Source organism: Musca autumnalis, unplaced genomic scaffold (genome assembly GCF_047663935.1).
Source record: "Musca autumnalis isolate F117 unplaced genomic scaffold, ASM4766393v1 scaffold_4, whole genome shotgun sequence".
Taxonomy (NCBI): domain Eukaryota; kingdom Metazoa; phylum Arthropoda; class Insecta; order Diptera; family Muscidae; genus Musca; species Musca autumnalis.
Window position 1 is genome coordinate 223,557,906 of NW_027411977.1, and position 27,735 is coordinate 223,585,640.

Below are 27,735 nucleotides of genomic sequence, written 5' to 3' on the forward strand. Positions count from 1 at the left end.
AGACACTTTCTGAAAGAAAGGGTGCTTCTATAGACACTTTCTGAAAGAAAGGGTGCTTCTATAGACACTTTCTGAAAGAAAGGGTGCTTCTATAGACACTTTCTGAAAGAAAGGGTGCTTCTATAGACACTTTCTGAAAGAAAGGGTGCTTCTATAGACACTCTCTGAAAGAAAGGGTGCTTCTATAGACACTTTCTGAAAGAAAGGGTGCTTCTATAGACACTTTCTGAAAGAAAGGGTGCTTCTATAGACACTTTCTGAAAGAAAGGGTGCTTCTATAGACACTTTCTGAAAGAAAGGGTGCTTCTATAGACACTTTCTGAAAGAAAGGGTGCTTCTATAGACACTTTCTGAAAGAAAGGGTGCTTCTATAGACACTTTCTGAAAGAAAGGGTGCTTCTATAGACACTTTCTGAAAGAAAGGGTGCTTCTATAGACACTTTCTGAAAGAAAGGGTGCTTCTATAGACACTTTCTGAAAGAAAGGGTGCTTCTATAGACACTTTCTGAAAGAAAGGGTGCTTCTATAGACACTTTCTGAAAGAAAGGGTGCTTCTATAGACACTTTCTGAAAGAAAGGGTGCTTCTATAGACACTTTCTGAAAGAAAGGGTGCTTCTATAGACACTTTCTGAAAGAAAGGGTGCTTCTATAGACACTTTCTGAAAGAAAGGGTGCTTCTATAGACACTTTCTGAAAGAAAGGGTGCTTCTATAGACACTTTCTGAAAGAAAGGGTGCTTCTATAGACACTTTCTGAAAGAAAGGGTGCTTCTATAGACACTTTCTGAAAGAAAGGGTGCTTCTATAGACACTTTCTGAAAGAAAGGGTGCTTCTATAGACACTTTCTGAAAGAAAGGGTGCTTCTATAGACACTTTCTGAAAGAAAGGGTGCTTCTATAGACACTTTCTGAAAGAAAGGGTGCTTCTATAGACACTTTCTGAAAGAAAGGGTGCTTCTATAGACACTTTCTGAAAGAAAGGGTGCTTCTATAGACACTTTCTGAAAGAAAGGGTGCTTCTATAGACACTTTCTGAAAGAAAGGGTGCTTCTATAGACACTTTCTGAAAGAAAGGGTGCTTCTATAGACACTTTCTGAAAGAAAGGGTGCTTCTATAGACACTTTCTGAAAGAAAGGGTGCTTCTATAGACACTCTCTGAAAGAAAGGGTGCTTCTATAGACACTTTCTGAAAGAAAGGGTGCTTCTATAGACACTTTCTGAAAGAAAGGGTGCTTCTATAGACACTTTCTGAAAGAAAGGGTGCTTCTATAGACACTTTCTGAAAGAAAGGGTGCTTCTATAGACACTTTCTGAAAGAAAGGGTGCTTCTATAGACACTTTCTGAAAGAAAGGGTGCTTCTATAGACACTTTCTGAAAGAAAGGGTGCTTCTATAGACACTTTCTGAAAGAAAGGGTGCTTCTATAGACACTTTCTGAAAGAAAGGGTGCTTCTATAGATACTTTCTGAAAGAAAGGGTGCTTCTATAGACACTTTCTGCAAGAAAGGGTGCTTCTATAGACACTTTCTGAAAGAAAGGGTGCTTCTATAGACACTTTCTGAAAGAAAGGGTGCTTCTATAGACACTCTCTGAAAGAAAGGGTGCTTCTATAGACACTTTCTGAAAGAAAGGGTGCTTCTATAGACACTTTCTGAAAGAAAGGGTGCTTCTATAGACACTTTCTGAAAGAAAGGGTGCTTCTATAGACACTTTCTGAAAGAAAGGGTGCTTCTACAGACACTTTCTGAAAGAAAGGGTGCTTCTATAGACACTTTCTGAAAGAAAGGGTGCTTCTATAGACACTTTCTGAAAGAAAGGGTGCTTCTATAGACACTCTCTGAAAGAAAGGGTGCTTCTATAGACACTTTCTGAAAGAAAGGGTGCTTCTATAGACACTTTCTGAAAGAAAGGGTGCTTCTATAGACACTTTCTGAAAGAAAGGGTGCTTCTATAGACACTTTCTGAAAGAAAGGGTGCTTCTATAGACACTTTCTGAAAGAAAGGGTGCTTCTATAGACACTCTCTGAAAGAAAGGGTGCTTCTATAGACACTTTCTGAAAGAAAGGGTGCTTCTACAGACACTTTCTGAAAGAAAGGGTGCTTCTATAGACACTTTCTGAAAGAAAGGGTGCTTCTATAGACACTTTCTGAAAGAAAGGGTGCTTCTACAGACACTTTCTGAAAGAAAGGGTGCTTCTATAGACACTTTCTGAAAGAAAGGGTGCTTCTATAGACACTTTCTGAAAGAAAGGATGCTTCTATAGACACTTTCTGAAAGAAAGGGTGCTTCTATAGACACTTTCTGAAAGAAAGGGTGCTTCTACAGACACTTTCTGAAAGAAAGGGTGCTTCTATAGACACTTTCTGAAAGAAAGGGTGCTTCTATAGACACTTTCTGAAAGAAAGGGTGCTTCTATAGACACTTTCTGAAAGAAAGGGTGCTTCTATAGACACTTTCTGAAAGAAAGGGTGCTTCTATAGACACTTTCTGAAAGAAAGGGTGCTTCTATAGACACTTTCTGAAAGAAAGGGTGCTTCTATAGACACTTTCTGAAAGAAAGGGTGCTTCTATAGACACTTTCTGAAAGAAAGGGTGCTTCTACAGACACTTTCTGAAAGAAAGGGTGCTTCTATAGACACTTTCTGAAAGAAAGGGTGCTTCTATAGACACTTTCTGAAAGAAAGGGTGCTTCTACAGACACTTTCTGAAAGAAAGGGTGCTTCTATAGACACTTTCTGAAAGAAAGGGTGCTTCTATAGACACTTTCTGAAAGAAAGGGTGCTTCTATAGACACTTTCTGAAAGAAAGGGTGCTTCTATAGACACTTTCTGAAAGAAAGGGTGCTTCTATAGACACTTTCTGAAAGAAAGGGTGCTTCTATAGACACTTTCTGAAAGAAAGGGTGCTTCTATAGACACTTTCTGAAAGAAAGGGTGCTTCTATAGACACTTTCTGAAAGAAAGGGTGCTTCTATAGACACTTTCTGAAAGAAAGGGTGCTTCTATAGACACTTTCTGAAAGAAAGGGTGCTTCTATAGACACTTTCTGAAAGAAAGGGTGCTTCTATAGACACTTTCTGAAAGAAAGGGTGCTTCTATAGACACTTTCTGAAAGAAAGGGTGCTTCTATAGACACTTTCTGAAAGAAAGGGTGCTTCTATAGACACTTTCTGAAAGAAAGGGTGCTTCTATAGACACTTTCTGAAAGAAAGGGTGCTTCTATAGACACTTTCTGAAAGAAAGGGTGCTTCTACAGACACTTTCTGAAAGAAAGGGTGCTTCTATAGACACTTTCTGAAAGAAAGGGTGCTTCTATAGACACTTTCTGAAAGAAAGGGTGCTTCTATAGACACTTTCTGAAAGAAAGGGTGCTTCTATAGACACTTTCTGAAAGAAAGGGTGCTTCTATAGACACTTTCTGAAAGAAAGGGTGCTTCTATAGACACTTTCTGAAAGAAAGGGTGCTTCTATAGACACTTTCTGAAAGAAAGGGTGCTTCTATAGACACTTTCTGAAAGAAAGGGTGCTTCTATAGACACTTTCTGAAAGAAAGGGTGCTTCTATAGACACTTTCTGAAAGAAAGGGTGCTTCTATAGACACTTTCTGAAAGAAAGGGTGCTTCTATAGACACTTTCTGAAAGAAAGGGTGCTTCTATAGACACTTTCTGAAAGAAAGGGTGCTTCTATAGACACTTTCTGAAAGAAAGGGTGCTTCTATAGACACTTTCTGAAAGAAAGGGTGCTTCTATAGACACTTTCTGAAAGAAAGGGTGCTTCTATAGACACTTTCTGAAAGAAAGGGTGCTTCTATAGACACTTTCTGAAAGAAAGGGTGCTTCTATAGACACTTTCTGAAAGAAAGGGTGCTTCTATAGACACTTTCTGAAAGAAAGGGTGCTTCTATAGACACTTTCTGAAAGAAAGGGTGCTTCTATAGACACTTTCTGAAAGAAAGGGTGCTTCTATAGACACTTTCTGAAAGAAAGGGTGCTTCTATAGACACTTTCTGAAAGAAAGGGTGCTTCTATAGACACTTTCTGAAAGAAAGGGTGCTTCTATAGACACTTTCTGAAAGAAAGGGTGCTTCTATAGACACTTTCTGAAAGAAAGGGTGCTTCTATAGACACTTTCTGAAAGAAAGGGTGCTTCTATAGACACTTTCTGAAAGAAAGGGTGCTTCTATAGACACTTTCTGAAAGAAAGGGTGCTTCTATAGACACTTTCTGAAAGAAAGGGTGCTTCTATAGACACTTTCTGAAAGAAAGGGTGCTTCTATAGACACTTTCTGAAAGAAAGGGTGCTTCTATAGACACTTTCTGAAGAAAGGGTGCTTCTATAGACACTTTCTGAAAGAAAGGGTGCTTCTATAGACACTTTCTGAAAGAAAGGGTGCTTCTATAGACACTTTCTGAAAGAAAGGGTGCTTCTATAGACACTTTCTGAAAGCAAGGGTGCTTCTATAGACACTTTCTGAAAGAAAGGGTGCTTCTATAGACACTTTCTGAAAGCAAGGGTGCTTCTATAGACACTTTCTGAAAGAAAGGGTGCTTCTATAGACACTTTCTGAAAGAAAGGGTGCTTCTATAGACACTTTCTGAAAGAAAGGGTGCTTCTATAGACACTTTCTGAAAGAAAGGGTGCTTCTATAGACACTTTCTGAAAGAAAGGGTGCTTCTATAGACACTTTCTGAAAGAAAGGGTGCTTCTATAGACACTTTCTGAAAGAAAGGGTGCTTCTATAGACACTTTCTGAAAGAAAGGGTGCTTCTATAGACACTTTCTGAAAGAAAGGGTGCTTCTATAGACACTTTCTGAAAGAAAGGGTGCTTCTATAGACACTTTCTGAAAGAAAGGGTGCTTCTATAGACACTTTCTGAAAGAAAGGGTGCTTCTATAGACACTTTCTGAAAGAAAGGGTGCTTCTATAGACACTTTCTGAAAGAAAGGGTGCTTCTATAGACACTTTCTGAAAGAAAGGGTGCTTCTATAGACACTTTCTGAAAGAAAGGGTGCTTCTATAGACACTTTCTGAAAGAAAGGGTGCTTCTATAGACACTTTCTGAAAGAAAGGGTGCTTCTATAGACACTTTCTGAAAGAAAGGGTGCTTCTATAGACACTTTCTGAAAGAAAGGGTGCTTCTATAGACACTTTCTGAAAGAAAGGGTGCTTCTATAGACACTTTCTGAAAGAAAGGGTGCTTCTATAGACACTTTCTGAAAGAAAGGGTGCTTCTATAGACACTTTCTGAAAGAAAGGGTGCTTCTATAGACACTTTCTGAAAGAAAGGGTGCTTCTATAGACACTTTCTGAAAGAAAGGGTGCTTCTATAGACACTTTCTGAAAGAAAGGGTGCTTCTATAGACACTTTCTGAAAGAAAGGGTGCTTCTATAGACACTTTCTGAAAGAAAGGGTGCTTCTATAGACACTTTCTGAAAGAAAGGGTGCTTCTATAGACACTTTCTGAAAGAAAGGGTGCTTCTATAGACACTTTCTGAAAGAAAGGGTGCTTCTATAGACACTTTCTGAAAGAAAGGGTGCTTCTATAGACACTTTCTGAAAGAAAGGGTGCTTCTATAGACACTTTCTGAAAGAAAGGGTGCTTCTATAGACACTTTCTGAAAGAAAGGGTGCTTCTATAGACACTTTCTGAAAGAAAGGGTGCTTCTATAGACACTTTCTGAAAGAAAGGGTGCTTCTATAGACACTTTCTGAAAGAAAGGGTGCTTCTATAGACACTTTCTGAAAGAAAGGGTGCTTCTATAGACACTTTCTGAAAGAAAGGGTGCTTCTATAGACACTTTCTGAAAGAAAGGGTGCTTCTATAGACACTTTCTGAAAGAAAGGGTGCTTCTATAGACACTTTCTGAAAGAAAGGGTGCTTCTATAGATACTTTCTGAAAGAAAGGGTGCTTCTATAGACACTTTCTGAAAGAAAGGGTGCTTCTATAGACACTTTCTGAAAGAAAGGGTGCTTCTATAGACACTTTCTGAAAGAAAGGGTGCTTCTATAGACACTTTCTGAAAGAAAGGGTGCTTCTATAGACACTTTCTGAAAGAAAGGGTGCTTCTATAGACACTTTCTGAAAGAAAGGGTGCTTCTATAGACACTTTCTGAAAGAAAGGGTGCTTCTATAGACACTTTCTGAAAGAAAGGGTGCTTCTATAGACACTTTCTGAAAGAAAGGGTGCTTCTATAGACACTTTCTGAAAGAAAGGGTGCTTCTATAGACACTTTCTGAAAGAAAGGGTGCTTCTATAGACACTTTCTGAAAGAAAGGGTGCTTCTATAGACACTTTCTGAAAGAAAGGGTGCTTCTATAGACACTTTCTGAAAGAAAGGGTGCTTCTATAGACACTTTCTGAAGAAAGGGTGCTTCTATAGACACTTTCTGAAAGAAAGGGTGCTTCTATAGACACTTTCTGAAAGAAAGGGTGCTTCTATAGACACTTTCTGAAAGAAAGGGTGCTTCTATAGACACTTTCTGAAAGAAAGGGTGCTTCTATAGACACTTTCTGAAAGAAAGGGTGCTTCTATAGACACTTTCTGAAAGAAAGGGTGCTTCTATAGACACTTTCTGAAAGAAAGGGTGCTTCTATAGACACTTTCTGAAAGAAAGGGTGCTTCTATAGACACTTTCTGAAAGCAAGGGTGCTTCTATAGACACTTTCTGAAAGAAAGGGTGCTTCTATAGACACTTTCTGAAAGAAAGGGTGCTTCTATAGACACTTTCTGAAAGAAAGGGTGCTTCTATAGACACTTTCTGAAAGAAAGGGTGCTTCTATAGACACTTTCTGAAAGAAAGGGTGCTTCTATAGACACTTTCTGAAAGAAAGGGTGCTTCTATAGACACTTTCTGAAAGAAAGGGTGCTTCTATAGACACTTTCTGAAAGAAAGGGTCTATAGACACTTTCTGAAAGAAAGGGTGCTTCTATAGACACTTTCTGAAAGAAAGGGTGCTTCTATAGACACTTTCTGAAAGAAAGGGTGCTTCTATAGACACTTTCTGAAAGAAAGGGTGCTTCTATAGACACTTTCTGAAAGAAAGGGTGCTTCTATAGACACTTTCTGAAAGAAAGGGTGCTTCTATAGACTCTTTCTGAAAGAAAGGGTGCTTCTATAGACACTTTCTGAAAGAAAGTGTGCTTTTATAGACACTTTCTGAAAGAAAGGGTGCTTCTATAGACACTTTCTGAAAGCAAGGGTGCTTCTATAGACACTTTCTGAAAGAAAGGGTGCTTCTATAGACACTTTCTGAAAGAAAGGGTGCTTCTATAGACACTTTCTGAAAGAAAGGGTGCTTCTATAGACACTTTCTGAAAGAAAGGGTGCTTCTATAGACACTTTCTGAAAGAAAGGGTGCTTCTATAGACACTTTCTGAAAGAAAGGGTGCTTCTATAGACACTTTCTGAAAGAAAGGGTGCTTCTATAGACACTTTCTGAAAGAAAAGGTGCTTCTATAGACACTTTCTGAAAGAAAGGGTGCTTCTATAGACACTTTCTGAAAGAAAGGGTGCTTCTATAGACACTTTCTGAAAGAAAGGGTGCTTCTATAGACACTTTCTGAAAGAAAGGGTGCTTCTATAGACACTTTCTGAAAGAAAGGGTGCTTCTATAGACACTTTCTGAAAGAAAGGGTGCTTCTATAGACACTTTCTGAAAGAAAGGGTGCTTCTATAGACACTTTCTGAAAGAAAGGGTGCTTCTATAGACACTTTCTGAAAGAAAGGGTGCTTCTATAGACACTTTCTGAAAGAAAGGGTGCTTCTATAGACACTTTCTGAAAGCAAGGGTGCTTCTATAGACACTTTCTGAAAGAAAGGGTGCTTCTATAGACACTTTCTGAAAGAAAGGGTGCTTCTATAGACACTTTCTGAAAGAAAGGGTGCTTCTATAGACACTTTCTGAAAGAAAGGGTGCTTCTATAGACACTTTCTGAAAGAAAGGGTGCTTCTATAGACACTTTCTGAAAGAAAGGGTGCTTCTATAGACACTTTCTGAAAGAAAGGGTGCTTCTATAGACACTTTCTGAAAGAAAGGGTGCTTCTATAGACACTTTCTGAAAGAAAGGGTGCTTCTACAGACACTTTCTGAAAGAAAGGGTGCTTCTATAGACACTTTCTGAAAGAAAGGGTGCTTCTATAGACACTTTCTGAAAGAAAGGGTGCTTCTATAGACACTTTCTGAAAGCAAGGGTGCTTCTATAGACACTTTCTGAAAGAAAGGGTGCTTCTATAGACACTTTCTGAAAGAAAGGGTGCTTCTATAGACACTTTCTGAAAGAAAGGGTGCTTCTATAGACACTTTCTGAAAGAAAGGGTGCTTCTATAGACACTTTCTGAAAGAAAGGGTGCTTCTATAGACACTTTCTGAAAGAAAGGGTGCTTCTATAGACACTTTCTGAAAGAAAGGGTGCTTCTATAGACACTTTCTGAAAGAAAGGGTGCTTCTATAGACACTTTCTGAAAGAAAGGGTGCTTCTATAGACACTTTCTGAAAGAAAGGGTGCTTCTATAGACACTTTCTGAAAGAAAGGGTGCTTCTATAGACACTTTCTGAAAGAAAGGGTGCTTCTATAGACACTTTCTGAAAGAAAGGGTGCTTCTATAGACACTTTCTGAAAGAAAGGGTGCTTCTATAGACACTTTCTGAAAGAAAGGGTGCTTCTATAGACACTTTCTGAAAGAAAGGGTGCTTCTATAGACACTTTCTGAAAGAAAGGGTGCTTCTATAGACACTTTCTGAAAGAAAGGGTGCTTCTATAGACACTTTCTGAAAGAAAGGGTGCTTCTATAGACACTTTCTGAAAGAAAGGGTGCTTCTATAGACACTTTCTGAAAGAAAGGGTGCTTCTATAGACACTTTCTGAAAGAAAGGGTGCTTCTATAGACACTTTCTGAAAGAAAGGGTGCTTCTATAGACACTTTCTGAAAGAAAGGGTGCTTCTATAGACACTTTCTGAAAGAAAGGGTGCTTCTATAGACACTTTCTGAAAGAAAGGGTGCTTCTATAGACACTTTCTGAAAGAAAGGGTGCTTCTATAGACACTTTCTGAAAGAAAGGGTGCTTCTATAGACACTTTCTGAAAGAAAGGGTGCTTCTATAGACACTTTCTGAAAGAAAGGGTGCTTCTATAGACACTTTCTGAAAGAAAGGGTGCTTCTATAGACACTTTCTGAAAGAAAGGGTGCTTCTATAGACACTTTCTGAAAGAAAGGGTGCTTCTATAGACACTTTCTGAAAGAAAGGGTGCTTCTATAGACACTTTCTGAAAGAAAGGGTGCTTCTATAGACACTTTCTGAAAGAAAGGGTGCTTCTATAGACACTTTCTGAAAGAAAGGGTGCTTCTATAGACACTTTCTGAAAGAAAGGGTGCTTCTATAGACACTTTCTGAAAGAAAGGGTGCTTCTATAGACACTTTCTGAAAGAAAGGGTGCTTCTATAGACACTTTCTGAAAGAAAGGGTGCTTCTATAGACACTTTCTGAAAGAAAGGGTGCTTCTATAGACACTTTCTGAAAGAAAGGGTGCTTCTATAGACACTTTCTGAAAGAAAGGGTGCTTCTATAGTCCTTTTTAGAAATAAAGGGTGATTCTATAGGACCTTTCAGAAATGAAGAGTGCTTTTATAAACCCTTAAGAAATATAGGGTGCTTCTATAGACCTTTTAAGAAATAAAGGGTGCTTCTATAGGATCTTTCAGAAATAAAGGGTGCTTCTATAGACCCTTTCAGAAATATAGGGTGCTTCTATAGACCTTTTTAGAAATAAAGGTTGCTTCTATAGACCCTTTGCAAAAGAAACGGTGCTTCTATAGACCCTTTGTAAAAGAAACGGTGCTTCTATGGACCTTTTCTGAAAGAAATCGGGCTTCTTTAGACCCCTTGTGACGGAAATAGTGCTTCAATATACCCTTTCTGAAAGAAATCTGGTTTTTATAGATCCTTTCAATTCACACATACTGACGGTATATCTCTGTCGACAAAGTCGACTGATACTATTTTACCTGTTTGTTGCTCGTTATATTAATTTAGCTACTCCTATTTAAACCAAATTGTCCATAATTTTTTCTTCGGTTCATTTAAATATTTAAAAAAATGCAATTGCAATGTAGAATAGAAGAGGATATTTAGATAAAAAAAACTCTCCAATTTTCCTCCAACATCATTTGTATTATTTGTTCTGGGTATTGTAATAATTAATCCCCTACTTTTGTCCAACTAATCCCAGTTGGAGTGTTTTTAATTTGCTGCGGTTTTTTGCGTTTTATTTCCTAAACATTTTTGTTTGTTTGCTGTTGATGTTACTGCTGTTTTAATCCTCTTTGGTATTGAAATTCGTATTGTTTAAAATAGAATAGAAGAAGAATTACATTAAATGACATCGCATTCATATGTATTTTCAACAATGTAATTTGGTATGAAACATAGATAAGGAAGAAATGAAGGACAAAAGGATGAACAGGATTTACATTTTCAAAGAATATTTAATAAAAAAACACATTTAATAAAAACTAATTTAAGATAAAATCAAATTAAAAAAAACACATTTTGTTATTATTGTGCCCTTGGAAAGTTATTAAATAATTGACGCTTTGTGGTTCCTTGAAAATTCTTTGTTGTGTGGTCTTAGAGTCCTTGGATTTGTTTTAATTCACCTTTGGAGGTCTTAAGAAATCCACATTTATGCGGATAGTGGGTCCTTGGCAAAATTTTCTTAAAAAATCTAGTTTTTTTTATAAATTTGCTCGTTTAGAGTTAGCTTGATGATCGGAAATTTTTTGCAAGTGAAAAAGGAAAGCCAAAGACTCGAACCCACACAGTCACCAAATTAAGTGACGTTTCGCTGTTAGTTGAGCAGCTCTTCAGACGTATCGACTGTGGAATGGCTTCTCTGTCCTAGAACTTTTAGTTTTTCAAATGCAAATGTGTTTTTATACATTAACGGATATTTGGCCGTTGAAATGTATTTCTTCATGGCAAACGCTATTTTGTGCTGCTTTTGAAGTTATGAGTTTTGGCTTTGAACGCTATTTTTTTTTTGTTTTTTTTTTCCAATGGGTCTTTGGAATATGTTTCTTTAAAAAATCTGGTTTGCTGGTCTATTGGTCCTTGAAACATCCAGGCTTAATTTTCATTTTGTTTTTCCACATTGTTTCTCTAAAAACGGGCATTTATTGATCTAAAAATTTAGGATTAGTGAACCTTGTTTCTAAAATCCAAGCTTAGTGGTTCCAAGATTATTGGCCGTTGAAATAAATTTCTTGAAAAACGCAAGCTTTGTGTACATTTGGTCATTACAAAATGTTATAAAATTGAGGCGTAGAGGACATTTGGTAATTTTAAAAATGCACATCTTTTAGTCGTAAACTTTTTTTAAAAAAATTGATTTTGTACCTTGTTAGTCCTTAGAAAATTCTTCCTTAAAAAATTCAAATTTTGGATTTTTTGAATCCAAGTTCTGAATTTTTAATCAAACTGTGGAATCTTTTTTTAATTTCAAGTGGGTTTTTTTATTTTCAAAATTTGGAAAATGCTCCATTAAAAATACAAACTTTTGATTTTTTTAGATTTTTTTAAATTTTGGATTTTTTTAATATAATTTTTTGAATATTTTTTTTAAATCTAAGTTTTGGATTACAAAATTAAATTTTTGGATTTTTTTTCCATTAAATCCAAGTTTTGTATTTCTTTAATTGAAATTTTCAAACTAAGCTTAGTGGTCAGATGGCTCTTGGAAAAAATATCTAAAAATGGAGGCTTAGTGGGCGTTTGGTTCTTGCAAGACAAAACTTCTTGAAAAATTCCGGCTTTATGGTCATTAGAAAAATGTTGTAAAAATTGGAGAGGACATTTGGTAGTTTAAAAATCCACGATTTTTAGTCTATGGAAATTGTTTTCCAAGAAAAATTAGATTTTGTCGCATATGTGTTCTTAGAAAATTCTCCTTTAAATAATCCAAATTTTGTATCTTTTTTTAATCGAAGAACTGTATGTTGAATTCAAAATTTGATTTTTTTTATTTCAACGATTTGAAAAATTCTCCATTAAATATCCAAATTTTAAATTTTTTCTAACCATGTTTTATATTTTTTTTTTTTTTCAAATTTTGTCGCATATGTGTTCTTAGAAAATTCTCCTTTAAATAATCCAAATTTTCTTTTTTTAATCCAAGAACTGTATGTTGAATTCAAAATTTGATTTTTTTATTTCCACGATTTGGAAAATTCTCCATTAAATATCCAAATTTAAAATTTTTTCTAACCATGTTTTATATTTTTTTTTCAAATTTAGGAATTTTGTATCCATGTTTTGGATTTTTTTTTTAATAAATCAGTTGCCGCATTTTTTAAATCCAATTTTTTAAATTTTTTAAATCCAGTTTTTGAAATTTTTCATAAAAAATCCAAAATTTGGATTTTATAAAATTGGATTTTTTTAAATTACACTTTTGGATTTTTTAAACCAAATTTTTGAATTTTTCGAATTCCAATTTTTGCTTTTTTTAATCAAATTTTTGGATTTTCTCCAATTAAATATCTACGTTTTCGTTTTAAAAAAGAAATCCAATTTGTGGAAAATTATTTTTTTAACAAATATTTTTTTTAATCCATTATTAGAATATTTTATATAAAATTTTTGGATTTTTTAAATCCAATTTTCGAATTTTAGTTATTAAATTTTTGATTTTTTTATTTTTTTTTTTAATCCAATTTTTGAATTCTTTCTTATACAAATTTGTGGACTTTTTTAAATCCATTTTTTATTATTATTTTTTTAATTTTTTGGATTAAAATATCCAATTTTTTAATTATATTAAATCCAATTTTTGGATTTTCTAAATCTAAATTTTGGATTTTTAATCAAATTTTTGGATTTTGTCCTGTAATTTTTTGTTTGAAATTTTCTTTAAAAAATCCAAGACTTGGAATTGTTTTTAAATATCCAAGTTTTGGATTTTTAAAAAAAATCCTATTTAAGTAAAATTATTTTTTTAACAAAGAATTTTTTAAATCCAATTTTTGAATATTTTATATCAAACTTTTGAATTTTTTAAATCCAATTTTTTAATTTTATTAATTCAGTTTTTGGATTTTTTTTTAAACAATCTTTTTTAATACATGTATGTATTTTTTAAATCCAATTTTTGGATTAGTTTCAATACAGTTTGTGGACTTTTTTTAAATCCATTTTTTATGTTTTTAAACAATTTTAGGATTTTTTTAATTTAATTTTTAGATTTTTATTAATCCAATTTTTGGATTTTTTAAAACAAGTTTTGGATTTTTTTAAATTTGTAAGTCTTTTTTTTTTAATAAAATGTTTTGGATATTTATTAAATTAAATGTTTGTACTTGTTAATTCAATTTTTTGATTTTTTAAATCCAATTTTTTGATTTTTTTAATTCAAAATTTTTTATTTCCAATTTTTGTTTGTTTGTTGTTTATTTATTAAATTAAATGTTTGTACTTTTTAATTCAATTTTTGGATTTTTTAAATCCAATTTTTTGATTTTATTAAATCAAATTTTTTTATTTCCAATTTTTGGATTTTTTTAAATCCATTTTTTAAATAAAATTATTGGATTTTATAAATCAAAAAAAAAATTGTTTTTTTTATTTTTGACTTATTAAGTCGAAGGTCATTTATAGTGGTATTTAATTAATTCTCTTTCGAGTTGAGCTAAGAGATACATTGAAAAATTAGGAGTCTACTGAAGTCTCACGCATCCAACCATTACTTTACGTTTCACGGGTGGTTAAGCCGATCTTCAGGCGTATTAGGATGTTGTTATTGTGGCAGACGAAGGCAAATCTTGGTAACTAGTATATATATCGTACTTCATTAGATAAATGCATATGCGAAATTATGTCAGTTAATTGAAACTCCAAACTTTTCCTATAGTCCTGCTTGGTAATCCAATTTGTCAATGTTCACAAATACTATGGTAAGTTTTATTCCTACGTCATTAGTAGACATCGGATTTTGCATATTTGCATATTTTTTAATATTAAAGATACAAAGATTCTGATTGGACCAAAATTCGTTTCAAAGAAATCTAAATTCAATGGCAGGGTCATATTTCGTATTTATTTTGCATATTTGCATATTTGCATATTTTGCATATGCACAAAATATGCAAAAAATATGCAAAATATGCAAAAAATATGCAAAATATGCAAAAAATATGCAAAATATGCAAAAAATATGCAAAATATGCAAAAAATATGCAGAATATGCAAAAAATATGCAAAATATGCAAACAGATTTTGGCCGAAAATCGTCATAAAAGTGGTAAAATTGTCATTTAAAGTTGGAAAAACCATCAAAAAATACATAACAGTGTTCTAAACTAAGACTGTTGACCGTAAAACATCGTTTTTTTCAGCAGATTATTATGTTATTGAGACCATTTACGACAGTGTGGTGTAGGGTATAAAAATATGGTATCGTAATAACATTTTTTATTATTAAACTATGTAAAAATATAAAATTTGATAAAATATCAAACGTGTTATGTAAAATTCAATATTTTCTTGTTTGTAGCATCTTAATTTAATTTGTAGCATTGGGCTTGTTTTAACTCAAAGGATCAAATCGATCTCGGATTTTTTAGCCGGGGAGCCGCCTAAACCTTTTAGTATTATTAGATTTTAAGATTGCCAAAGTTTGAGCACAATTCGAATATGTTAACACGTGGTACTGGGGCCTCGAAGTTATGAAAATATATTTTTTTGCTATTTGGCGACTTCGACGGCCTATATATGTGGAACGGTTAAAGCTACTTGCCCGTATTACGCATTTAATTAAAATCTATTCTGTTCTTAACATTTCTTGCTGAACAACAATGTACGTAAGTGTTACTGAATTCGAATTATTAAGCCCAATGTCCCGAAAAAGGACTTAGGGCAAAAATGGAGTCTATTAAAAAAAAACAACTTTTTTCTTCCTATATTATCAAATTTTAGCGAATGAAAACGAATATATTTTACTTTATTTGAAAATGTTGCATATTAGGGCGAAGATCTATTTTAATATTAATTTTAATTCATTTCTCGTTGGAGTCGAGCTTAATGACCGATGATGTTTGCAAGTGAAAAAGGAAAGCCGAAGATTCGAACCCTCACAACCACCATTATGTGACATGGTTCGCCTTTTGTAGAGACTCATCAGACATATCGGCCATGGATTGGCATCGCCCTAATTTCAACGTCTGGGTAAACGTAGCTACCTATTAGTTATCTTTACCTACGCGTTTGGTAATTTCTACATGCCATTTACCGAGGCGTGTAAATTTTGACATCATGTGATAATATTGGTGATTTTCATTCATGATTTCGCAAAATCATTACCACATAGAAGTGTTTTACAACTTTTAACACATTGGCAACCTTAACCAGGAAAAATCCTTGGTGTAAGTAACACCGCCGTTTTTGACTCGGTAACGTTACCTATGCGTTGAAATTATAAAATGTTGCTTACACAGGAGATATCTGTGAACTCATATATAGCTACGCGTTGAAATTACGGGCATTAAGGGACTGATATAATGTGGTTTTGGAGCCATCTGGGTACAGATGACAACTTGGTGGTGAACTCGACTCATTGCTATGTCGCTCACAATTTTCAATTTATTTACCATATTTTACCCCTCCTGGTAATTGATGTTTTGTGGTCAAGATGCATTATCTTTTTCAAGAAATTCGGAGTTAAAGTTTAATCTCTTGAACAAACGTAAAAACATTTTTCTACTTTATATATATAGATTTGTTTGTGAATGCCTTTCGTATTAAGTAAATCTTCAATGCGGTTTAGGTATTGTTTTGAACCTAAAATATTTGTGAATATCGTTTTCACCATTTTTTGTATTAAACTCAATCTATTGTCTCTATTTCTTTTTAACCTATTGATAATGTTTACCCAATATATCCTATATTATCTATATATAAACATTACCTTGTTCATTATACGTTTTGTAAAATCAATAACCCAAACTCTCACTTATAACACTCAGTTGTTGCCGTGTGGGATACCAAATAAATAAATAAAATAGAAAAAACACTCTGGGGGCGTCCAGTCTCAAACGATTTAAACGCAAGGTGCTTCTACGGCTTCTTGTTCTTGGGAAGTGGGTTGGGCAGTAGTTTTAAAACACTCTCGCCTACTTCGAACTTTGATTTGTCAATCGCAGACTGTTCTTATAGAAATCGCTTGAATATGTTTGGTTAATGTCCGGATGTGCTTCCAAACTTGCAGTCAAAAATCCCTCTCAACAATTTCTAACAAGTTTGTACGGTTCGACCTAATATCTGCTCGAGCTTGTGAGAACCCATTTTACTAGGTATTTGTACACTGCTAGTTCTTGTTTCTCCCATGAGCTACTGTCAGTTTCAGGAACACCTAGGAGTTGTTCTTTACCTCAATGTGATACCAGAACAGCAACCCGTTTTTTCTTCCCTGTTTTGAGAATATCTGGTAATAGTTTTCCATGCCAGTGCACACAAATAGCCTCGTTCCTTGAAGCTGTTGCATTTATTTTTCACGGTTTATTCTCCGCTGTTCACGGATAAAGCTTTTAGAGAAATTATATTTGTAAGGATCCTATCCCATAGCTTCTACTGTAGCCATAATGATACTAGTAACGTTCCTATACATCAATGACAATTGCATAGTTACGATTTTCTTGAAGCCACACTTGATTGTTTTCGGGACAGATGGTTCTTTAGATTCTACGATACGTTTAGCATCAAAACAAGACCTAGACCTAATTGAAATATGAAAACATTGACACACAAATTTCCGAAAAGGGAAATAACAACATAATTAATAATTTGTGGTATCTTAGTCCTGAACTTGCTGACCTGGCATTATTTGATCCAACGGTGCAAAACGCCGTAAAGAGCCAAAAGGCGACAAAAATCTTAACAAAGCAAAGATTAACATTTCTTCAGAAATATTCGATCCAAACTTCCAAAAGAGCAACTGCTGAAAATCCTAGAAAAAGGTCTGGGATAATTCTTGTCGTTCAAGAGATCAAACATTAACTCTGAATTTCCAGGAGACACAAAGGATGGTAAACAACTTAAAAGTTGCGAACTACATGGCAGAGCGTTCTTCAAGTAGTCAGCTGTACCCAGATAGCTCCAAAACCACATGATGTCTGACTCTCGAATAAATTTAATTTCTAACAAAATGTAAAAGACAATTTATAAAAATGAAGAAAATGTTTTTTTAATAGTCTCCATTTTCGCACAAAGGCGTACCTAATCACGTTTTTCGGGACATTGGCTTTATAATCTCGAATTCAGTAATACCTATTTAGTATTAGATTTATTATATATACTTATATTTTGTTGTTCAGCAAGAAATGTTAAGAACAGAATGGCCTTTAATTTAATGCTTAATATGAACAAAAAGCTTTAACCATTCCAGAGAAATGGGTCGCCGAAATCGCTAAATAGCAAAAAAATCGAGATTTTCATAATGTCGAGGCCCCAGTGGCACAGGTTAACATATTCCAATTGTGCTCAAACTTTGAAGTCTTAAAATCTGACCAAACTAAAAACTTTATGCGGTTGCCGCCCTAAAAAATCCGACATCGATTTGTTCCCTTTGAACAATAACCAGCCCAACGCTACAAATTATAACAAAGAAAATATTGAATTTTATATAGAACGTTTGATATTTTATCAAATTTTATATTTTTGCATAGTTTAATAATAAAAAATTGTATTACAATACCATTCTTTTATACCCTACACCACACTGTCGTAAGAGTCCTCGATAACACAATAATCTGCTAAAAAAAATCGACGTTAAACGGCCAACTATCTTAATTTAGAACACTTTGAAGATTTTTGACGATTTTTCTAACATTAATTGACAATTTTACGACTTTTATGACGATTTTCGGCCAAAAACTGTTTGCATGTTTTGCATATTTTTTGCATATTCTGCATATTTTTTGCATATTTTGCATATTTTTTGCATATTTTGCATATTTTTTGCATATTTTGCATATTTTTTGCATATTTTGCATATTTTTTGGCATATTTTTTGCATATATTTTGCATATTTTTTGCATATTTTTTGCATGTTTTTGATATGACCCCAAATATCGAAAAGTTGACCCTTGAAACGCCTAGATCCAAAATTTGAGTCCAATCGGATGAGAAATAAAAAACATGCAAAAATCCGATGTCTAATAATAAGTCTTCTGTTGTCTATGGAAGACCTCAAGAGGTTTTCGGTTGTCTATAGAAGACTTCAAGAGGTCATCTGTTGTGTACAGAAGACCTCAAGAGGCCTTCTGGTGCCTATAGAAGACCTCAAGAGGCCTCAAGAGGTCTAATGTTATCTAAAGAAGGCCCTAAGAGGTCCTCCGTTGTGTATAGAAGACCTCAAGAAGTCATCTGCTGTGTATAGAAGACCTCAAGAGGTCTTCTGGTGCCTATAGTAGACCTCAAGAGGTTTTTGAGGTCTTCTGTTGCATATAGAAGACCTCAAAGAGTCGTATGTTGCCTATAGAAGACTTCACGAGGTCTTATGTTGTCTATAGAAGGCCCTAAGAGGTCTATAGAAGACCTCAAGCGGTCTTATGTTGTCTATAGAAGGCCCTAAGAGGTCTATAGAAGACCTCAAGAAGTCATCTGTTGTGTATAGAGGACTTCAAGAGGCCGTCTGATACCTATAGAAGACCTCAAGACGTTTTTGATGTCTTCTGTTGCCTATAGAAGACCTCAATGAATCTTATGTAGTCTATAGAATACCTCAAGTGGTCTTATGTTGTCTATAGAATGCCCTAAGAGGTCCGCTGAGGTCTATAGAAGACCTTAAGAAGTCATCTGATTTGTATAGGAGACCTCAAAAGGACCACAAGAGGTCTTTTGTTGCCTTTAGAAGACCTCAAGAGGTTTTTTGTTGTCTATGGAGGAGCTCAAGAGGTCATCTGTTGTCTATAGAAGACCTCAACAGGACTTCTGTTTTTTATAGAAGACCTTTGCAGGTCATCTGTTATCTACGCAAGACCCCAAGGGATCCTCTGTTGTGTATAGAGGACTTCTGTTGTTTATAGAAGACCTCAATATTTCATATTTTGCCTATGGAAGAGGTCTTCTGTTGTCTATGGAAGACCCCAAGAGGTCTCCTGTTGTCTATAGAAGACCTCAAGAGGTATTCTGTTGTCAATAGGAGACCTTAAGAGATCTTATGTTGTACATTGAAGACCTCATTAGGTTTTTTGTTGTCTATAGAAGATCCCAAGAGGACATATATTGTCACTAGAAGGTCTAGAGGTCTTCTGTTGTCTGTAGAAGACCTCTTCTGTTTTCTCTAGGTGACCTCAAGAGGTCTTCTGTTGTCTACAGAAGACCTCAAGAGGTCTACTGTTGGACTATAGAAGACCTCAAGAAGTCCTTTGTTTTCTATGAATGTTCTCAAGAGGCCTTCTTTTGTCTAAAGAAGACTCCAAGAGAACTTCTGTTGTCTATAGACGACCCCAAGAAGTTATCTGTTGTCTAGATAAGACCTCAAGAGGTCTTTTGTTGTCTATAGAAGGGCGCAGGAGGTCGTTTGCTGTCTATGGAAGACCTCAAGATTTCTTATACTGTCTATGGAAAACCACAAGAGGTCAACTGTCGTCTAATCATGACTTCAAGAGGTCATATGTTATCTAAAGAAAACCTCAAGAGGTTTTCTAGTTGTCTATAAAAGACCTAGGGAGGTCTTCTGTTGTCTATAGATGACCCCCAGTGGTCTTCCGTAGTCTATAGAAAACTTCAAGAGGACATCTGTTGTCTATAGATGACCTCAAGAGGTCTCCTGTTGTCTTTGAAGACTTCGGAAGGTCCTCTGTTGTCTATAGATGGCCTCAAGAGGTCTTCGTTGTCTCTAGATGACCTCGGAAGGTCTTCTGTAGTCTATAGAAGACTTCAAGAGGTCTTCTGTTACCTATAGAAGACCTTAAGGAGTCGTCTGTGGCCTACAGAAGACCTCACGAGGTCTTATGTTATCTAAAGAAGGCCCTAAGAGTTCATCCGTTCTCTATAGAAGACCTCAAGAAGTCCTATGTTGTGTATAGAAGACCTCAAAAGGACATCAAGAGGTTTTCTGTTGTCTATAGAAGACCTCAAAAGGCCTTTTGTTGACTGTAAAAGACTTGAAGAGGTCTTTTGTTGTCTACAGCAGACCTCAAGTGGTCATATGTTGTCTATAGTAGACCCCAAGAAGAAGAAAACTTCTGCAGCGTATAGTAGACCTCAAGAGGTCTTCCGCTGCCTATAGTAGACATCAAGAGATCTTCTGCTGTCTACGGAAAACCACAAGAGTTCCTCTCCTGTCTATGGAAGACTTCAAGAGGTCATCTGTTGTCTATTGAAGACCACAAGGGGTTTTCTGTTGTCAATAGAAGACCTGAATAGGTCTTCTCATATCTATAGAGGGCATCAAGAGGTCTTCTGTTGTCCATAGAAGACCCCCAGAAATTTTGTGTTGTCTATAGAAGACCACAATAGGTCTTCGGCTGACTATAGAAGACCTAAGGAGGTCTTCTGTTGCCCATAGAAGTCCTCAAGTGGTTTTCTGTTGTCTAGAAAAGAACTCACGAGGCCTTCTTTTGTCTAAAGAAGACTCCAAGTGACCTTCTATTGTGTAAAGACTACCCCAACTGATTATCTGTTGTCTAGATAAGACCTCAAGAGGTCTTTTGTTGTCTATAGAAGAGCACAAGAGGTCTTTTGTTGTCTATAGAAAACCTCAAGAGGACTTCACATGTCATCTATGGGCAGAAGATATTTTACCGGACTTCTAGGGAGAAGATCGTTCACAGGACTTCTATAAGCAGTAGACCTTTTCTAAGTCTTCTCCAGGTTGAAGACCTTTGACGGGTCTTCTCTAGACAGAAGACTTTTTACAGATCTTTTCGAAACAGGAGTAACTTTCAATGACTTCTTGAGAAAAAATATTTTTCACAGGTTTTATTGGCAGAATGCCTATAACAGGCCTTTTCAAGGCAGAACACTTGTCACAAGTCTTCTCTAGCAAAAGACCTTTCGCAAGTATACTCTAGGAGCAAGACTTTAACAGATCTTCTTAAGCAGAAGACCTTTTACTGGTCGTCTAAAGAAAGACCTTTCCCTTTAAACAGAAGATGAGAGGAAGAGAGTCTTCTATAGGCGAGTAGGACGTGGGACCTTTTACAGGTGTTTTCTAGGCAGAACAACTTTCACAGGCATCCTCTAACAGAGGACCTTTCACAGGTCTTCTCCAGGAAGTAGACCTTTTATAGGTCTTCGCTAAGCACAAGACTTTTCAGAGGTCTCCACTAAAAAAAGACTTTTAATACATTTTTTCTAAGCAGAAGATTTTTTACAGGTCTTCTTAAGTCGGACGACGTTTTACAGGTCATCTCTGGGCAGAAAAAATTTTACATTTCATCACTTTACAGGTCTTCTGTAGGGAGAAGATCTTTCACAGGTCTTCTACAAGCAGAAGACCTTTTACTCAAGCAGAAGACCTTTTACTCAAGCAGAAGACCTTTTACTCTCTAGGCAGAAGTTTTTTACAGATATCGAAACAGGAGAAATTGTCCATTACTTTTTGAGAAAGAAGATTTTTCACAGGTTTTCTATTGGCAAAAGACCTATAAGATAGAACACTTGTCATAAGTCTTCTCTAGGCAAAATACCTTTCACAGGTATTCTCTAGGAAGAAGACTTTAACAGGTTGCCTCTAACGAAAGGCCTTTTACAGGGTCTCTATAAGCAGAACACCGTTTACAGACCTTTTTGCGACAACAGGCCTTTTACAGGTCTTCCCTAGACAGAAGATCTTTCACATGACCTGAAGATAGAAGTCTTCTATGGATGAGCAGCAGATAGTCTTCTATAGATAAGTAGGACGTCTTCTGTAAAGTAGTTTCAGGAAGACAATAGTCCTGCAAATATAAGTATTAGATTTCGGGAAGTCCTCTTTTGTTCGTAGGATACCTTACGAAGTCTTTCTTTTTGTCTACGGGAGACCTCAAATAGCAACCGGCATAGACGATTCCAAAAAATATGTATGTATGTACTATCCAAAAAAAGTGACTAGCACCCGTTGGGCGCCATTTTAATAATAATTTTGAGTTATTTCTAAACCACAGAAAGTTGTCACTTAGATATGAATTAAGACATTCTTTGAAGGACACTGAAACAAACAAGGACAAACACTAGAAATCCTTTAAAGGCTTTGTGTACAAAATACATATATTTTTATTGGCGATCATAAACCTCAATACGTCTTCTGTTATCTAGAGAACACCTCAGGGGCAATCTGTTGTCTATTATAGAACGCAAGAGGTCATCCGTTGTCTAGAGAAGACATCAAGAGGTTTGATTGATATGTGCTGATTTAAGGTGACAAAGCTACTTTGGGCGCCATTTATCTTATCATACTCATCTTATGCTTCACAGGAGATGACAGTTGATATCATCTACTCTGTATTACGCCACTTTAGGGGTCAAATACTTAGGGAGATGCTGCTAAAGGGGTTAACTCCATATAGTTAATCATTATTGTGTTATCTAATCCTCATGTTCAGAATATCAGAATTTCCAAAACATATAATGCTGAGGGACCATCAGCTAAAAGCGGGGATTTTTAAGAACAAGTTGTTTAAGACTATTTTAAAAATAATTGTCAAATTGAGAAAATCTAAGATTTATACCCCGCCCCTTCTAACAACTTTTTGAAGTATAAAATCTTCTCCCCTTCTGTTATTCCATAACAAATTCATCCCCATTCGAAAATGAAACCAAATTTTTTTTGGGGATGGTAGTTTTAAAACAAGTTTTGTATTCCAATTCGAAATTTTTTATTATTTTAAATGCGTTGCAAATTGAGTGAAATTGAAAAAAGTAAAAAAACAATGCTACTCATTTGACACGCCTTGAAATTTGTTACAGGGGGTGTGGTTTTTCTGATTCCTAAAATAACATTTAACGCGGGTTTGAAATGTAAAGGCTGTGTAGGATTTAAAGGTTGACTGCAATTGAATTATTTGAAAGAAATTCTTTTGATTGACGTAATATGGAGAGATTTGTGTCAGTTACAGGCTTAAAGTTTTGAGGAAATCTATATTGAATTCGTATTAAATAAAGGTGGCTTTAAATGAGCCTTTAGACTTTAGGCAAGTTGAAAGAAGTCTTTGTAAAATGCTGAAACGATCAAAGTGAAGCTTTATATAGGAGATTCAATGGAGCCAAGGACCTAAGGAGGTGGGTTTTTTTATTGAAGAGTTAAAATTAATATCCAGAAAATATTCCTAGATGTCCAATATGCTAATCGAATGAACGAACCAAGAAGACTGTTTCCAGAAGTCAAAACCATCCTCATAGATAACCAAAAGAGAATCTTGAAAGGCTACGAAAATATGTCTTAAAGACTAACAGAAGAGAGCTTTAATAACTGACGAAGGTATTTTGTAAACACTTCATTCACTTCTTGCTAGAAGTGCAAGTTTCAGGTATTGTTAGAAAAAGTGAATAAGGGTTTTATGTAGGCGCAAGAAGTCATTTATTGGAATGAATCATTTATAATCGACCAAAAAGCTTCGATTAGCAACGAAAGTCTGTATAGATCAGCTAAAGGTTGTCTTTAGAGGACTACCAAAGGTTAGGCTAATAGATGACCAAATGGGCGTTTTTACTGAATAATAAAGAGAACTTTTACAAGCTACAGGAGAGACGAGTGGCACCGCAACTGCAAAGACTACTTACTTACTTACTTACTTAGCTGGCCCATTACAGGACATTTGTTCTATAGGCCGAACTAAGAAGAGATCTCCATTCCTCTCTATTTGTTGCTTTGCACTCTGGAATACCGCGCCTTTTCATCTCATCATCCACTTGTTTGCGCCATCTATTCCTTGGCCTGCCAATTCTGCGTGCACCGCCATGTGGCATGTATTCATACGCCTTTTTAGCGGGTTCATCATCGCTCATTCTTATGATATGGCCTAGCCAACGCAATCGCTGCATCTCGATACGTTTAACAATATTGATGTCGTTGTATAGCAGATACAGCTCGTGGTTCATGCGACGTCGATATTCACCGTCAACGCAGATTGGTCCGTAGATCTTTCGAAGAATTTTTCTCTCAAACACACCAAGCACTGCCATGTCTGCTTGCGCAAGTACCCAGGCTTCGGAGCCATACATCAGCACGGGTAGTATCAGTGTTTTGTAGAGCGTTATTTTTGTTTGACGAGATGTGGCTTTGTTTTTAAACTGCTTACTTAATCCAAAGTAGCATCTGTTGGCCAATACAATTCTTCTTTTTATTTCACAACTGATGTCGTTTGTTGTGTTGACGGAGGTGCCGAGGTAGACGAAGTCTTTTACTACCTCAATATTATAGGAACCAACTTCCACAGTCGGTCCGAGCTCAATGGACGCATTGCGCGTCGACACCATCAACTTGGTCTTCTCACCGTTTACCGCCAGACCCACTTTAGCAGATTCTCCTTCGACCTTTATAAAGGTATCTGTTACTTCTTTTACTGATCGACCCATGATGTCTATATCATCAGCATAAGCAAGTAACATGTGACTATTGGTGTAGATTGTGCCACTTCTTTTGACGTTTGCCTCTCGTATAACCTTTTCTAGCAGGATGTTGAAGAGGTCACACGAAAGGCTGTCTCCTTGTCTGAAACCTCTTTTGGTACCAAACTCTTCGGAGAGGTTCTTTCCTATTTTAACTGAGGACCTCGTGTCAGTTAAAGTCATTTTACAAAGCCGGATGAGCTTTGCGGGACTACCAAATTCAGACATGGCTTGGAATACCATTGAGCGCAGCGGACTGTCGAAGGCTGCTTTATAATCGACAAAAAGGTGGTAGGTGTCGATCTGCATCTCTTGGGTCTTCTCCAGAATTTGCCGCAGGGTAAATATCTGGTCAATGGTGGACTTGCCAGGTCTAAAGCCGCATTGGTATGGTCCAATAATCTCGTTGACCATTGGCTTTAGTCGTTCGCACAATATCCCTGACACGATCTTGTAGGCAATAGGGAGTAGACTTATGCCCCTATAGTTAGAGCATACAGTCTTATCTCCCTTCTTGTGGACGGGGCACAGGATACTCAGGTTCCAATCGTCGGGTACTCGTTCTTCCTGACAGATGGTGCTAACTAGCTGATGAATACACCTTATCAGCGTGTCGCCTCCGGTTTTGAACAGCTCGGCTGGTAAGCCATCGGCCCCTGCTGCCTTATTATTCTTCAGCCGATTTATTGCTGTCTTTACCTCATCTTGGCTGGGCGGTATACATTCAATACCATCTTCTGGGATTGGGACTGTGGTATCTTCGTCGTCTTCGCTGCTATTGGATACCAACAGATTTGAAAAATGTTCTTTCCATATCCTGAGTACACTATCTGTATCAGTTACCAAATTACCTTGCTGGTCTCTACAGGAGGATGTGCCTGTACCAAAGCCATCAGTTTGATGCTTGACTCTTTGGTAGAATTTTCGGACTTCATTCTGGCTCCTGTACATCTCGATTTTTTCACACTCCCGCTTTTCCATCTCTCTCTTTTTCCTGCGGAAAAGACGTTTCTCCTCTCTCCTTTTCTCCCTGTATCTCTCTCGTGCGCTACGCGTTGCTACGGATTGTAAAGTAGCCTTATATGCCGCATTTTTCTCTTCGGTGGCAGCACGACACTCCTCATCATACCATGGATTCCTTGGTGGAGGTCTCTGGTATCCAAGTATGGATTTTGCGGCTGTTTGCATGGAGTGGGCAATGCTTTGCCATTGCGCTGATATGTTATCGGGATGAGGAGGGCTTTGATTAAGCAATTGGGCTAGTTGAGTGGAATATGCTGTGGCTATCTGTTGTGATTGCAGCTTACCGACGTCTAACTTTCGTGTTGTGTCTGTTCGTACTTTGTTTGCTACGTTTAAGCGGGTGCGTACCTTTGCTGCAACAAGGTAGTGGTCCGAATCAATGTTTGCGCCTCGGAACGATCGTACATCCAACACGCTCGATGAATGTCTTCCATCTATCACAACATGATCAATTTGGTTTCTTGTTTTCTGATCTGGAGACAGCCAGGTGCCCTTATGAATATCGAGATGATTAAATCTGGTACTGCTAACTACCATGTTTTTTGCAGCTGCAAAGTCTATCAGTCTCATACCATTGTCAGATGTTTCACTGTGGAGACTGAATTTCCCGACTGTTGGGCCAAAGATATTCTCCTTTCCAATTTTGGCATTAAAATCGCCTAGAATGATTTTAATGTCATGGGCAGGGCAACGGTCATATGTTTCTTCTAAGCGCTCGTAAAATATATCTTTGGTCTGTTCGTCCTTTTCTTCAGTGGGAGCATGAGCGCAAATAAAGCTGATGTTGAAGAATTTAGCTTTTATTCGAATTGCAGCAAGTCTTTCATTCACTGGAGTGAAGCTGGATACAAGATGTTTTAGTCTCCGACTAACTACGAATCCACAACCAAACTCATGCTTTACGTCATGGCAGCTATAATACAGTGCGTCACCTTTAGGTGTTGTTGTGACGCCTTTCCCAATCCATCGTATTTCCTGTATGGCAGTAATATCGGTCTTGTACTTTTCAAGTACGTCTGCCAATGCGAAGACTGCACCTTCTCTATAAAGAGTGCGAACATTCCAGGTGCAGATTCGCAGATCATGGTCCTTAAAACGTTTGCGGGGTTCGTCAACTTTAGAGGGGTTTGTTTTTCTTTTCTTTCGTTTTTTCATAGTAGGCTGTTTTTTCTTGGGGAGGGTTACTAACCCGACGCCCAAACCCAAGTTTTTAACGTTCTTATGGGTGAACGCGCGGCACATGTTAGCTCACTACCTTTAACGGATGTTAAAGGCAGTTCCCCAGGTGACACCACGGGGAGGTCAGTGTCCACTTGGGATGAAAGAGGGACCAAGATAAATCCTGGGCTTTGCCATGTTAAAACCGGTCAGGACCGTTCCTTGGTATCTTCCATCCCCTACGTCAAAGACTTCCTTTTGTAATTTGGTGGTGGCGACAGAAGCCAGTGTGTTATACAGAAAAAAATTTTAGTCATTTGATAAAAAAATTCAAAGATTCAATCAAAAATTTATCGATTTTCTGGCGATAAAAAAATTGTCATATTGACAAAATTCGATAAAATTATTTGATCACAAAATAAAAATGCAACTGATAAAATATTTCACATATTGACAAAAATATTTACCAAAATATTCCACATTGTGTTTGAAAAAAAATATTTTCTTGATGAAAAAATTGTGTAAAAAATCGATAAACATTTTAGTCAATATGTGAAATATTTTATCAGTTGTATTTTTACTTTGTGAAGAAATAATTTTATCGAATTTCGTCAATATGAAAATTTTTTATCGCCGGATTTTTTTCTGTGTATGACATGTAAACGTGAAGGTTCTAAGTGAATGCAGAGAAGCCTGTTATCCAATTTCCAATTATTCCAGTGGAGAAAAAAATTCAACTGCAACTAAGTGAACAACCCAACAACAACTGTTGCTTAGCGGCGATCCACATATGAAAAATGTGGAGGAGTTCCCAGTACGCCAATCAACATCGACACTATAGGTCCTCTAGAAACCGAAGACCTTAAATAGTTGTCCAAGAGGCCATACATCTTTTAGAGATTTTTTAACAGATCTTCTAGAAACAGAAACTCTTTAACAGGCTTTCTGGAGACATACTGGATCTT